General features: G+C 48.4%; 1 non-coding gene and 2 pseudogenes across 1 annotated transcript; all 3 read left to right on the forward strand.

Annotated features, from left to right (window-relative positions):
- The first annotated feature begins 6,328 nt into the window (after positions 1-6,328).
- LOC139274466 (U2 spliceosomal RNA) lies at positions 6,329-6,519 on the forward strand. The gene has a single exon (XR_011595524.1). It is a non-coding gene; the product is annotated as a U2 spliceosomal RNA (small nuclear RNA).
- A 513-nt stretch (positions 6,520-7,032) lies between these two features.
- Positions 7,033-7,196, forward strand: LOC139274284 (U2 spliceosomal RNA; annotated as a pseudogene).
- A 26-nt stretch (positions 7,197-7,222) lies between these two features.
- Positions 7,223-7,444, forward strand: LOC139274217 (U2 spliceosomal RNA; annotated as a pseudogene).
- Positions 7,445-14,033: the final 6,589 nt, after the last annotated feature.

Raw genomic sequence — 14,033 nt, forward strand, 5'->3', positions numbered from 1 at the left:
AAAGTCTTGCTACAGTTATACAGGGTATTGGTGAGGCCACACCTGGAATACTGCATACAGTTTTGGTTTGCATATTTACGAAATGATATACTTGCATTGGAGGCAGTTCAGAGAAGATTCACTAGGTTGATTCTGGAGATGAGGGGGTTGACTTATGAGGAAAGGTTGAGGAGGTTGGGCCTCTACTCATTGGAATTCAGAAGAATCACAGGTGATCTTATCGAAACGTATAAGATTATGAGGGAGCTTGACAGGGTGGATGCAGAGAAGATGTTTCCACTGATAGAAGAGACCAGAACTAGAGGACATAATCTTAGAATAAAGGGCTGCCCATTTAAAACTGAAATGAGGAGAAATTTCTTCTTTCAGAGGGTTGTAAATCTGTGGAATTCACTGCCTCAGAGAACTGTGGAAGCCGGGACATTGAATAAATTTAAGACAGAGACAGAGATAGACAGCTTCTTAACCGATAAGGGGTTATGGGGAGCGGGCAGGGAAGTGGTCCTGAGTCCATGAGTGGATCAGCCATGATCGTATTAAATGGCGGCGCAGGCTCGAGGAGCCGTATGGCCTACTCCTGCTCCTATTTCTTATGTTCTTATCAGAAATGTTATTCCTGGTCTATCTTTCTCCTTTTTCATAACTAACCTAAATCTAACTGAATTATGATTACTGGCACCAAAATGCTCTCCCACTGAAAACCCTTCCTCCTGCCCAGCTTCATTCCCTAAAACTAAGTCCAGAACCACCCCTTCCCTTGTTTGGGCTTGTTACATAGGGGCGAAAAAAACCGGATTTCGTCCCCTATGGGGCACAACGGACAAGATGTTTGCAGCGCGACAGCTGCACAAAAGATGCAGGGAACAGCGCCAGCCCTTATACATGGCCTTCTTCGACCTTACAACGGCCTTTGACACTGTCAACCGCGAGGGTCTATGGAGCGTCCTCCTCCGCTTTCGATGCCCCAAAAAGTACATCACCATCCTCTGCCTGCTCCATGACGACATGCAGGCCGTGATCCTTACCAACGGATCCATCACAGACCCAATCCACACCCGGACCGGGGTCAAGCAGGGCTGCGTCATTGCCCCAACCCTCTTCTCAATCTTCCTCGCTGCCGTGCTCCACCTCACAGTCGACAAGCTCCCGGCTGGAGTGGAACTAAACTACAGAACCAGTGGGAACATATTCAACCTTCGCCGTCTCCAGGCCAGTTCCAAGACCACCCCAACCTCTGTCGTCGAGCGACAGTATGCAGACGACACCTGCGTCTGCGCACACACAGAGGCTGAACTCCAGGACGTAGTCGACGTATTTACTGAGGCGTACGAAAGCATGGGCCTTACGCTAAACATCAGTAAGACAAAGGTCCTCCACCAGCCTGTCCTCGCCGCACAACACTGCCCCCCAGTCATGAAGATCCACGGCGCGGCCCTGGACAACGTGGACCACTTCCCTTATCTCGGGAGCCTCCTATGAACAAGAGCAGGCATTGAGGACAAGATCCAACACCGCCTTCAGTGTGCCAATGCAGCCTTTGGCTGTCTGAGGAAAAGTGTGTTTGAAGACCAGGCCCTCAAAACTGTCACCAAGCTCATGGTCTATAGGCCTGTAGTAGTACCTGCCCTCCTGTATGACTCAGAAACATGGACCGTGTACAGTAGACACCTCAAGTCGCTGGAGAAATACCACCAACGATGTCTTCGCAAGATCCTACAAATCCCCTGGGAGAACAGACGCACCGACGTTAGCGTCCTCGACTAGGCCAACATCCCCAGCACTGAAGCACTGACCACACTTGATCAGCTCCGCTAGGCAAGCTACAATGTTCGCATGCCAGACAAGAGACTCCCAAAGCAAGTGCTCTACTCGGAAGTCCTTCACGGCAAACGAGCCAAAGTTGGGCAGCGGAAACGTTATAAGAACACCCTGAAAGCCTCCCTGATAAAGTGCAACATCCCCACTGACACCTGGGAGTCCCTGGCCAAAGACCGCCCTAAATAGAGGAAGTGCATCCGGGAGGGCGCTGAGCTCCTCAAGTCTCGTCGCCAAGAGCATGCAGAAATCAAGCGCAGGCAGCGGAAAGAGCGTGCGGCAAACCAGTCCCACCCACCCCTTCCCTCAACGCCTATCTGTCCCACCTGTGACAGAAACTGTATTGGACTGTACAGCCACCTAAGGACTCATGTAAAGAGTGGAAGCAAGTCTTCCTCGATTCCAAGGATCTGCCTATGATAATGAAAAAAGTTCTCCTGAATGCATTTTAGGAATTCCGCACCCTCTATACCTTTCACACTAATTTTATCCCAGGTAATATTAGAGGAGTTGAAATCCCCTACGATTACTGCCCTATCTCCCTCTGACTGTTTGGAGAACTGTTCTTCAATTCATTGCATATGGCCTTATTTGACAATCCTTCCAGCATAACATCCCCCCCTCACAGCTGTAATTGTTTCTTTAATCAATACTGCGACCCTGCCGTCCCCCGCCCCTCATTTATTACCCCCCGTCCCTCCCCTCTCTATCCCATCTAAAACCTGTGTAACCAGGAACGTTGAGCTGCTATACCTGCCCTTCTTTCAGCCATGTCTCAGTAATAGCTATAATGTCATACTCCCAAGTGTCTATCTGTGCTCTCAGCTCATCTGCCTCATTCACTATACTCCTTGCATTGAAGTCTATACCATTTAGCACTGCCAAACTCCCTTGTTGTCTATTTTCTAGCCCTTGTTTCCTCTGTCTTCCAAATTAACATTCTACTTTTCTGCTTTCCGATTTCAGCTTTACTTCTCTCCCCATTCCGTGGCCTCAAATTTGGCCCAGCCCGTTTTTCGGCGCACTTACCGGAGCTGCGCTGCTTTTCTCCGTTCCGAGGTGCGCCGAAAAATGTTGTTGCCACTTTGGCCGCTGTCCGGCCTCCTCCCTGTAGTCGCGCAGCGTGGCCAGTCGAGTCAGGAGTGGAGCCAGCGTTCTGCGCAGAAAACTGTGCCGGGAGATCTGCACATGCGCAGTGGAGTCCGCTGGTGATGTCTGCGCATGCGCATTGCTCCTCGCTCCCAGCCTCTCCGTCTGCTTGCTGCAGCCTTTCCGTTAATTTGCTTGCTGCAGCTGCTCTGTAGGCCCCGATGCCGGCCAGTTGAATCGCTCCCGCCCCTACCCCAGGCCGAGTGGCCCCCCGGTGCGTTGTCGTCCCGCCCCTAGCCCAGGCCGAGGGGCCTCCCAGTACGATTTCTAAGCGATCGATTGCACCGGGAGGCCACTCGGCCAGGGCTAGGGGCGGGCCGGAAAACTGATAGAAATCATTGGCAGGCAAGAGCACTATCAGTTTTCCGGCCCGCCCCCAGCTCAGGCCGAGCGGCCTCCCGCACCAGCCGGCCCGCTGCCTTCCCGGGCAGAGATTGAAGATGAAGGTAGGACTTATTTCAATTTTTTATTTCTTATTAAATTCTTAGAACTTTTTATTTGCAAGCTTTGGTGGTTTGTACGGCTTGATCGTTTAGGTACAAGGTCCTCTCCGCTTCCCTTCCCGCCCCTATCCCAGACCGAATGGCCTCCGATGTACCATAAGAACATAACATAAGAACATAAGAATTAGGAACAGGAGTAGGCCATCTAGCCCCTCGAGCCTGCTCCACCATTCAACAAGATCATGGCTGATGTGGCCGTGGACTCAGCTCCACTTACCCGCCCACTCCCCATAACCCTTAATTCCCTTATTGGTTAAAAATCTATCTATCTGTGATTTGAATACATTCAATGAGCTAGCCTCAACTGCTTCCTGGGGCAGAGAATTCCACAGATTCACAACCCTCTGGGAGAAGAAATTCCTTCTCAACTCGGTTTTAATTGGTGTTCCCGTATTTTGAGGCTGTGCCCCCTAGTTCTAGTCTCCCCGACCAGTGGAAACAACCTCTCTGCCTCTATCTTGTCTATCCCTTTCATTATTTTAAATGTTTCTATAAGATCACCCCTCATCCTTCTGAACTCCAACGAGTAAAGACCCAGTCTACTCAATCTATCATCATAAGGTAACCCCCTCATCTCCGGAATCAGCCTAGTGAATCGTCTCTGTACCCCCTCCAAAGCTAGTATATCCTTCCTTAAGTAAGGTGACCAAAACTGCAGGCAGTACTCCAGGTGCGGCCTCACCAATACCCTATACAGTTGCAGCAGGACCTCCCTGCTTTTGTACTCCATCCCTCTCGCAATGAAGGCCAACATTCCATTTGCCTTCCTGATTACCTGCTGCACCTGCAAACTAACTTTTTGGGAGAGTTTCATGCACAAGGACCCCCAGGTCCCTCTGCACCGCAGCACGTTGTAATTTCTCCCCATTCAAATAATATTCCCTTTTACTGTTTTTTTTCCCAAGGTGGATGACCTCACATTTTCCGACATTGTATTCCATCTGCCTCTCCTCAGCCCATTCGCTTAACCTATCTAAATCTCTTTGCAGCCTCTCTGTGTCCTCTACACAACCCGCTTTCCCACTAATCTTTGTGTCATCTGCAAATTTTCTTACACTACACTCTGTCCCCTCTTCCAGGTCATCTATGTATATTGTAAACAGTTGTGGTTCCAGCACTGATCCCTGTGGCACACCACTAACCACCGATTTCCAACCCGAAAAGGACCCATTTATCCCGACTCTCTGCTTTCTGTTAGCCAATCAATTCTTGATCCATGCTAATACATTTCCTCTGACTTCGCGTACCTTTATCTTCTGTAGTAACCTTTTGTGTGGCACCTTATCGAATGCCTTTTGGAAATCCAAATGCACCACATCCATCGATACGCCTCTATCCACCATGCTCGTTATATCCTCAAAGAATTCCAGTAAATTAGTTAAACATGATTTCCCCTTCATGAATCCGTGTTGCGTCTGCTTGATTGCACTATTCCTATCTCGATGTCCCACTATTTCTTCCTTAATGATAGCTTCAAGCATTTTCCCCACTACAGATGTTAAACTAACCGGCCTATAGTTACCTGCCTTTTGTCTGCCCCCTTTTTTAAACAGAGGCATTACATTTGCTGCTTTCCAATCCGCTGGTACCTCCCCAGAGTCCAGAGAATTTTGGTAGATTATAACGAATGCATCTGCTATAACTTCCGCCATCTCTTTTAATACCCTGGGATGCATTTCATCAGGACCAGGGGACTTGTCTACCTTGAGTCCCATTAGCCTGTCCAGCACTACCTCCCGAGTGATAGTGATTGTCTCAAGGTTCTCCCTTCCCACATTCCCGTGACCAGCAATTTTTGGCATGGTTTTTGTGTCTTCCACTGTGAAGACCGAAGCAAAATAATTGTTTAAGGTCTCAGCCATTTTCACATTTCCCATTATTAAATCCCCCTTCTCATCTTCTAAGGGACCAACATTTACTTTAGTCACTCTTTTCCGTTTTATATATCTGTAAAATCCCCCATGATTACTGCCGTTCCTTTTTCACATCCTCGATTATTCCCTCGATTACTGTCCGCCCCACCGTGAAGTTATTATTTGGGGGGGCCTATAATCTACGCCCACCAGTGACTTTTTCCCCTTACTATCTCTAATCTCCACCCACAATGATTCAACATTTTGTTCATTAGAGCCAATATCATCTCTCACAACTGCCCTGATATCATCCTTTATTAACAGAGCTACCCCACCTCCTTTCCCTTCTTGTCTATCCTTCCGAATTGTCAGATACCCCTGTATGTTTAATTCCCAGACCTGCGCCGATTTCTTTAACTCTCCCCAAGGGTTTTCTGAAGTGGCCACATACGCTGGAGTAACTATTAGCTGGCCAAAGTTGCCTAAATGGGCAGAACTGGCGTAGGTGGCTGGTAACGTCCCCTTTCGAGAAAAAAAAACGAACTGAAAGAATCGTAACTGAGTTACACTGGTGCAAATTGATTGGGGAAATGGGGATTTTGAAGTTACGCCAGAAAAACCAAGTTACTGCAAAAAAAACCAGAGCAACTCCTGGCCAAAACTGAGCCCCGTGTGTACAGTTATGAAGCCAGATCACCTCACCAGTCGGTTGTAGTGTTGTCACTCACGCAGCTGCTGGAAAACGTTTTGGTTGCATCGCAGCCTCTGACAGTGACGTACGTGTGGATAGGCACAACCCTCTCCATCTGATTGCTGGAATACTGTCACTTTACATATCTATGAAGCAGTTTCACTGAAAAAGGGAAAAAGGCAACTTCTGTAAACTAATCTGTTCCAATTAGAAAATAACAGTGAAAGAGTCAACAGTTATATGTCTTTGGGCACAGTCATTCTGACTCAATAAAGGGAGGGCAAACGGGAGCTGAGAACAGTTTGGGCCGCCGCGGCATCGCTTCTCGGCCTTTTGGCTAAGATCAAGTGTAGTATCTGTTCTTATCAGTTTAATATCTGATACGTCCCCTATCTGGGGACCATATATTAAATTGATTTTTGGAACAGGGAGATGGAATAGGGGCTTGCTCCGTCCACTCCACGCATCGACCCGGTATTGCAGTGTCTCTGGGAACGGTGCACCTCCCTTTTGGGAGAATTTCAAAATTAAAAGCAGATTCATTAAAAACATCTCCTTTTTTTCTTTCTTTTTATGCAGTCGCCGCAAAGGCACGGTGGGGAAGGGCCACAGTTTAAAGCCCTTCTGCCACGCAAAACCCGGGGGCAGGAATCAGCACAAACCTCCCTCGGGCTGTATTTGTAATTTACTCTTTGTGTACATAGAGCACCAAATCTGTAAACACCAATGTCGTGCCATGTACAATGCAAGGTGTGTTCCGAAATGCTTGTTTGAAAAGAAACATGTAAAAGTACCGTCACCCATTCCGGGCACTGTATTGTAACACATGAAATGTAATCTGTGTGAATGTACCACAATGTATCCCGTTTATTGTACCGAATCGCACTTGAACTGAAAAACAAGGAATGTAACAAACGGAACTGTCGTCAGCACCCAAATGTATTGTATGGGATTGCTGACCGCAGCTAAATGTACTGAAATGCCATTGAATGTACTGTACAGATTTTTTTATGAATAAAGTATAACTTGAAATTTAAAAAAAAATCTGTTCTTATCAGTTTAATATCCCCTATGGGGATCTGATATTAAATTGTTTTTTGGACAGGGAGCTGGAACAATGGCTTGTCCCGTCCACTCCATGCACCGACCTGGTATTGCAGTGTTTCCAGGAACGGTGCAACTTCGCCTCTCGGCCTTTTGGCTAAGATCAAATATATTGGCGCAAAGTGATCTTTGGCGTTAGAGTTGATCTGGAAAGAAATTGGATATTAATAAAAAAATCTGTTCTTATCAGTTTAATATCTGATACGTCCCCTATCTGGGGACCATATATTAAATTGATTTTTGGAACAGGGAGATGGAATAGGGGCTTGCTCCGTCCACTCCACACATCGACCCGGTATTGCAGTGTCTCTGGGAACGGTGCACCTCCCTTTTGGGAGAATTTCAAAATTAAAAGCAGATTCATTAAAAACATCTCCTTTTCTTCTTTCTTTTTATGCAGTCGCCGCAAAGGCACGGTGGGGAAGGGCCACAGTTTCCCTTCTGCCATGCAAAACCCGGGGGCAGGCTTGACATTCACTCTCAAATTTCAAAAAACACAACATGCTTATTACATGCATTACAAAGCTCTGCTGACACTCTCATCTGACAAATACCCACACACTTCCCCCACACACCAACAACAATTTCTTTGCACATTCTCTCGCAAAACACACTCCCGCTGCCCGCAACCAGTCTTTTAGCTCCAGCTTTTGCCTTAGCAAACTTTAAACCAGCCACATACATGTGTGCTGCTCTGAAAACTACAACCACCCGTACAACAATGGGCTTAAACTTCACACACTTTACACAGCTAGTCAGAAACCTGAAAAACCACAAGATGATAGATACCGTTCAAATGCTTCAAAGGTCAAACACTCAACAATCAAAATTAGCCATCACTGCTCACACCTACAAACATAGCATCCAGCTTGCAAACAAGGAAACTGTAAAACGACAGAAAGGATAAGGAACTTCAAGCAATTTAAGCTGCAGCCAGCCAGCACAAAGGGAGGCAAGGTAGAAGGAAATAAAACAACAATTAGCCCAAAACTAGGCCAAACTGCAAGGCATGGATAACAAGGACATATGGCACTATGTACAACACAAAGCAGGGTATAAGCAAACAACTCCACAGCAGCTGACATAATACCATAACACACTCTATCTCCACATTCAGTCCCAACACCAGCATCATCGGGCACACCAGCAGCACCAATTCAGGGAGGACTAGACATCCTCTACAAATGCTTCGTTTCCCAGATAAATCCCATTTTCAGCTGTATTAATAAAAGTGCACCAAATTACCACTCTTAAATACATCAAGGAATACTTTCTAATGGAAAGGAGAAAAAAGAAAAAGAAACATTTAATCTCGATCACTCTGGCCGATTGTGCTGGTTCATAGAAGTATGTTTACCAAGGAAGAGGACCTGGCCAAAGCTACGGTAAACAAGGAGGATACTGGAGTAAATCTGGCCATGGTGAGGCCATCCCTGGCAGCAATGTGGTCGGGTGCTGATGCCCTCTGTCCTGTGCAGCATCAGGTGATTACGGAGAAGGTTGCTGGTGGTGTTGTTGGTGCTGCCGATGTGCCTGGTGACGTGAGTGTCGGGGCTGATCGTGGTCAGATTCTGAGGAGCAAGGTGAGAGAGTATAAAGTCATCATCAACAACATAGGCAGTCCCTCGGAGTCGAGGAAGACTTGCTTCCACTCCTAGAATGAGTTCTTTGGTGGCTGAACAGTCCAACACGAGAGCCACAGACCCTGTCACAGGTGGGACAGATATTGGTCAGAGGAAGGGGGGGGTTGGTTCTGATTTACCACACGTTCCGTCCGCTGCCTGCGCCTGACCTCTTCACGCTCGTAGCATTGAGATTGGAAGAGTTCAATGCCCTCCCGGATGCACTTTCTCCATCTAGGGCGGTCTTCGGTCAGGGTCTCCCAGGTGCCAGTGGTGATGTTGCACTTCGCCAGGGAGGCCTCGAGGGTGTCCTTGTAACGTCTGCGCTGCCCACCTTTGGCTCGTTTGCCATGAAGGAGCTCCGCGTAGAGCAATTGCTTGGGGAGTCTCTTGTCTGGCATGCAAACTAAGTGGCCTGCCCAGCGAAGCTGATCGAGTGTGGTTAATGCTTCAATGTTGGGGATGTTAGCCTGGGCGAGGACACTGATGTTGGTGCGCCTGTCCTCCCAGGGGATTTGCAGGATCTTGCAGAGACATCGTTGGTGATATATCTCCAGCGACTTGATGTATCTTCTGTACATCGTCCATGCCTCTGACCCATACAGGAGGGCGGGTATTATTACAGCCCTGTAGACCACGAGCTTGGTGGTAGGTCCTTGAACACTCTTTTCCTCAGGCGGCCGAAGGCTGCACTGGCGCACTGGAGGCAATGTTGAATCTCTGCATCATTGTCTGCCTTTGTTGACAAGCGGCTCCCGAGGTATGGGAAGGGGTCCACGTTGTCGAGGGCCGTGCCGTGAATCTTGATGACTGGGGGGCAGTGCTGTGCGGCGAGGACAGGCTGGTGGAGGACCTTTGTCTTACAGATGTTAAGCGTAAGGCCCATGCTTGCATATGCCTCGGTGAATACATCGACTATATCCTGGAGTTCAGCCTCAGAATGTGCGCAGACGCAGGCGTTGTCCGCGTACTGCAGTTCAATGACAGAGGTTTGGGTGATCTTGGACCTGGCCTGGAGGCAGCGTAGCTTAAATGGCTTCCCACTGGTTCTGTCGTTTAGTTCCACTCCAGCGGTGAGCTTGTTGACAGTGAGGTGGAGCATGGCAGCGAGGAAGATTGAGAAGAGGGTTGGAGCGATGACACCACCCTGTTTGACCCTGGTCCGGATGTGGAATGGGTCTGTAGTGGATCCGCTGGTAAGGATCACGGTCTGCATGTCGTCATGGAGGAGGCGAAGGATTTTGACAAACTTTTGGGGGCATGCAAAACGGAGGAGGACGCTCCATAAGCCGCACAGTTGACAGTGTCAAAGGCCTTTGTAAGATCGAAGAAGGCCATGTATAAGGGCTGGCGTTGCTCCCTGCATTTTTCCTGCAGTTGTCGTGCTGCAAAGATCATGTCCGTTGTTCCCCGTAGGGGACGAAATCCGCACTGTGACTCCGGGAGGAGCTCCTCGGCCACAGTGAGAAGACGGTAGAGGAGAACTCTCGCGACAACCTTCCCAGTGGTTGATACCAGGAAGATTCCCCTGTAGTTGCCGCAGTCGGATTTGTTCCCCTTTTTAAAATTGGACACCATCACTGCATCTCTGAGCTCTCCCGGCATGCTCTCCTCCCTCCAGATGAGAGAGATGAGGCCATGTATCCGCGCCAATACGCCTCTCCGCCATATTTTAGCGCCTCAGCAGGAATTCCATCCGCACCCGTAGCCTTGTTGTTCTTGAGCTGTTTTGTGGCTTTGCCAACCTCGTGCAGTGTTGGGGTTTCACTGAAGTGGTGGCGGGATGGAGTTGAGAACACTCGAGTCAAAGGCACCCATGCTGATGAAATAGATGGCAGGTGAAGTAAAGATGACAGAAGCGATCTGTCAATGGTGGCAGAGGTAATGAGCTCAGACTGGATGGAGACTCGTGTAAAGACTTTCAGCATTTCTGAATCTCCCTACTGGAAATGCAGTTTAGAGAAGGGAACATTTCCAAATTGGCTGGGAGCTTTGACGTGACATTTGAAGCTGTCAACTCATTAACTGATTCAATGGCCAGTGACCTCCCGCCTCAGCTTCACAGACGAGCACTAAGCACAGCGGTGATACTGGTGGGCGACCTGTCCAATTCAAAAAGCGGGAGGAAAAGCATTGTGAAGTGGCTGTAAACAAGCCACTAATGATTTGAATTTGGTCCCCCGCCACTGCCGGTCAGGTCTGCTCAGCGCTGGCAGACCCGACATCGAGAAATGCAGGTGTGCGCGTTTGACAGCGGGCTCCCGGCCCGCTATCAATCATTTTAAAGTTCACAACTAACCCACCACCCATCCTGTCCACTAAACAATGGCAAAATTGCAGCCTATGATTCTATATAGAACAAGTTCCCACATTCAAAAACGGAAAGGAAACCACAAAGGCAGCTGCTGACCTTGCTGAGCAGAAGGCGGCAACATGGCGCACCGGCGGCAGGAGAAGTGACCTGTGGCGAGTAGCAACCTACGAAGGAAAGGAGAGCACGGTCAAGCAGCTGTAAACCCTTTTTCTTCTTTTCTCTTTTACAACTTCCCACCCCAGAGAGGCGAAGCTGCATGTTCCCAGAGGCACTGCAATACCAGGTCGATGTGTGGAATAGACAGAGCAAGCCACTGTTCCATCTCCCAGATCCAAAAAACAATTTCATTTTTGTTCCCCGATAAGAACATAAGAAAGAGCAGCAGGAGTAGGCCATTCGACCCCTCGAGCCAGCTCCGACATTCAATTAAGATCATGGCTGACCTTTTACCTCAACTCCACTGAATGGTCCTTCCTGCCAGTTAGTGCCACAAGTTACTCTCTCTCCTCACAGGTTTAACCTCTCCTTCTATATAAACACACCTACCCATAATCATGGCCACTCCGTTGACCATGCCATCTCACAAGGTCTCTCTACCACTCTCATTTTGATTACCAATATGGCTATCCTTGTTTTCCTCTCCACTCACTTTCCCGTTCCCCCTCTCATCCGCACTTCCTTCTGTGTCCGCCGCCTGGAAAAAGCTCGGACATGTCTATGTGCAGCACCAAAGTTCTGATTGGTTCTCTTGGGAGGACAAGACACACCCAGCAGTTTCCCTGGAATGTGTAATTAGATCCTCCCTGTCAATGTAATCAGTGACTTTGCAAAGTTTAATTCGAGCTATTCTGACTGCCTACTCCAGACAGAACAGAGCTCACTGCCTTCAGGGATCTGTAGACATGCACTCCAAGGTCCCTTTGTTCCTCTACATTTATCAGTGTCCTACCATTTAATGTGTATTCCCTTGCCGTGTTAGCCCTCCCCAAATGCATTACCACAAACTTCTGTAGATTGAGTTCCATTTGCCACTGTTCTACCCACCTGAGCAGTTCATTGATATCTTCCTGCAGTCTACAGCTTTCTTCTTCAGTAACAACCACACAGCCGATTTTAGTATCGTCTGCAAACTTCTTAATCATACCGCCTACATTCAAGTCTAAATCATTGATGTATACTGTTATGTATGCAACACCTTGTAACCAACATTCTACCGCCACCAGAGGGCGCATCCTTTGGAGTCCCAAGGGATCCCAGCATCCCTTGGGAGCACTGTATATAAAGCAGGCCTTCCATGCTGTGCGGGCACTCTGGAGTCAGTATAAAGAGGCTGAGGTCATACTTACACATGTCTACAGTACTCAGTCACGTTGCTTTATTTGAGACGTAACAACTGGCGCCGAGTAATAGATAACGAAGCATCACGCGAAAATGCAGAGAACTGTTGGTATCCTAGAGAAATTCTCAGAAGGTGATGATTGGGAAGCCTTCGTGGAGCGACTCGACCAATACTTCGTGGCCAACGAGCTGGAAGGGAATGTGAACGCTGCCAAACGAAGGGCGATCCTCCTCAACGTCTGCGGGGCAACAATCTATGGCCTCATGAAGAATCTTCTTGCTCCGGTGAAACCAACAACCAAATCGTATGAACAACTGTGTACGCTGGTCTGGAAGCAGCTAAATCCGAAGGAGAGCGTTCTGATGGCAAGGTATCGATTTTATACATGTCAACGGTCTGAAGGCCAGGAAGTGGCGAGCTACGTCGCCGAACTAAGGCGCCTTGCAGGACATTGCGAATTCGATGGATTTCTGGAGCAAATGCAAAGAGACTTTTTTGTGCTCGGTTATCCTTCGCAAACTATTGAATGTTGAAACACCGAACCTGAGCAAAGCCATAACGATAGCCCAGGCATTCATGTCCACCAGCGATAAAACCAAACAAATTTCGCAGCATAAAGATGCATCGTCAAGTACTGTACACAAAGTAACGTCGTCTTCAGGCAGGAATGCATATGGCAGAATGTACGCGCCTCCAGCTGCACGACCTCAGATGACCCAGAGTCTGCCATCAAGCAGTTAATAACTTGTTGGCGCTGCGGAGGTGATCATTGAGCCCATCAATACCGCTTCAAACACTATGCGTGCAAAGGTTGTGGAACAATGGGACACCTCCAGCGATTGTGCAGACGAGCTGCAAACCACCACGTTGCAGAGGAAGACCGATCCATGGCAGATCAAACTGAACTAGAGACTCGAACCAAGGAGGCAGAAGTACGGGGTACACACCTTCACCATGAAATGTCCACCGATCATGTTAAAAGTTGAACTGAACGGAATTCCAGTATCCATGGAATTGGACATGGGTGCGAGTCAGTCTATCATGAGCAAAACGGCCTTCGAGAGGCTGTGGTGCAACAAGGCACAAAGACCCAAGCTGAGCCCTATTCATACCAAGCTGAGAACTTACACGAAAGAGCTGATCCCTGTAATTGGCAGTGTAGCAGTAAAGGTCTCCTATGATGGAGCGGTGCATGAACTCCCACTATGGATTGTACTGGGAGATGGCCCCACAATGATGGCCGCCAAGTCGGAGGCCATCAAGAACGCGCCGAGACCACAGAACGTGATGGAGCTACGGTTGTGCCTGGGACTCCTCAATTATTTTGGTGATTTCCTACCCGGGTAAAGCACCTTGCTAGAACCCCGACACATGTTGCTACACAAGGGAGATGACTGGGTATGGGGGAAATCACAAGAGACTGCTTTTGAGAAAGCCAGAAATCTGTTATGTTCCAACAAACTGCTTGTTCTGTATGACCCATGTAAAGGTTTAGTGCTAGCTTGCGATGCGTCTTCGTACGGGGTCGGGTGTGTACAACAAGCAAACGAACCGGGAACATTGCAACCGGTCGCTTATGCATCCAGGGTTTTGTCCAAGGCCAAAGGGGCCTACAGCATGATTGAAAAAGAAGCTCTGGCATG

The sequence above is a fragment of the Pristiophorus japonicus genome, chromosome 9 (genome assembly GCF_044704955.1).
Source record: "Pristiophorus japonicus isolate sPriJap1 chromosome 9, sPriJap1.hap1, whole genome shotgun sequence".
Taxonomy (NCBI): domain Eukaryota; kingdom Metazoa; phylum Chordata; class Chondrichthyes; family Pristiophoridae; genus Pristiophorus; species Pristiophorus japonicus.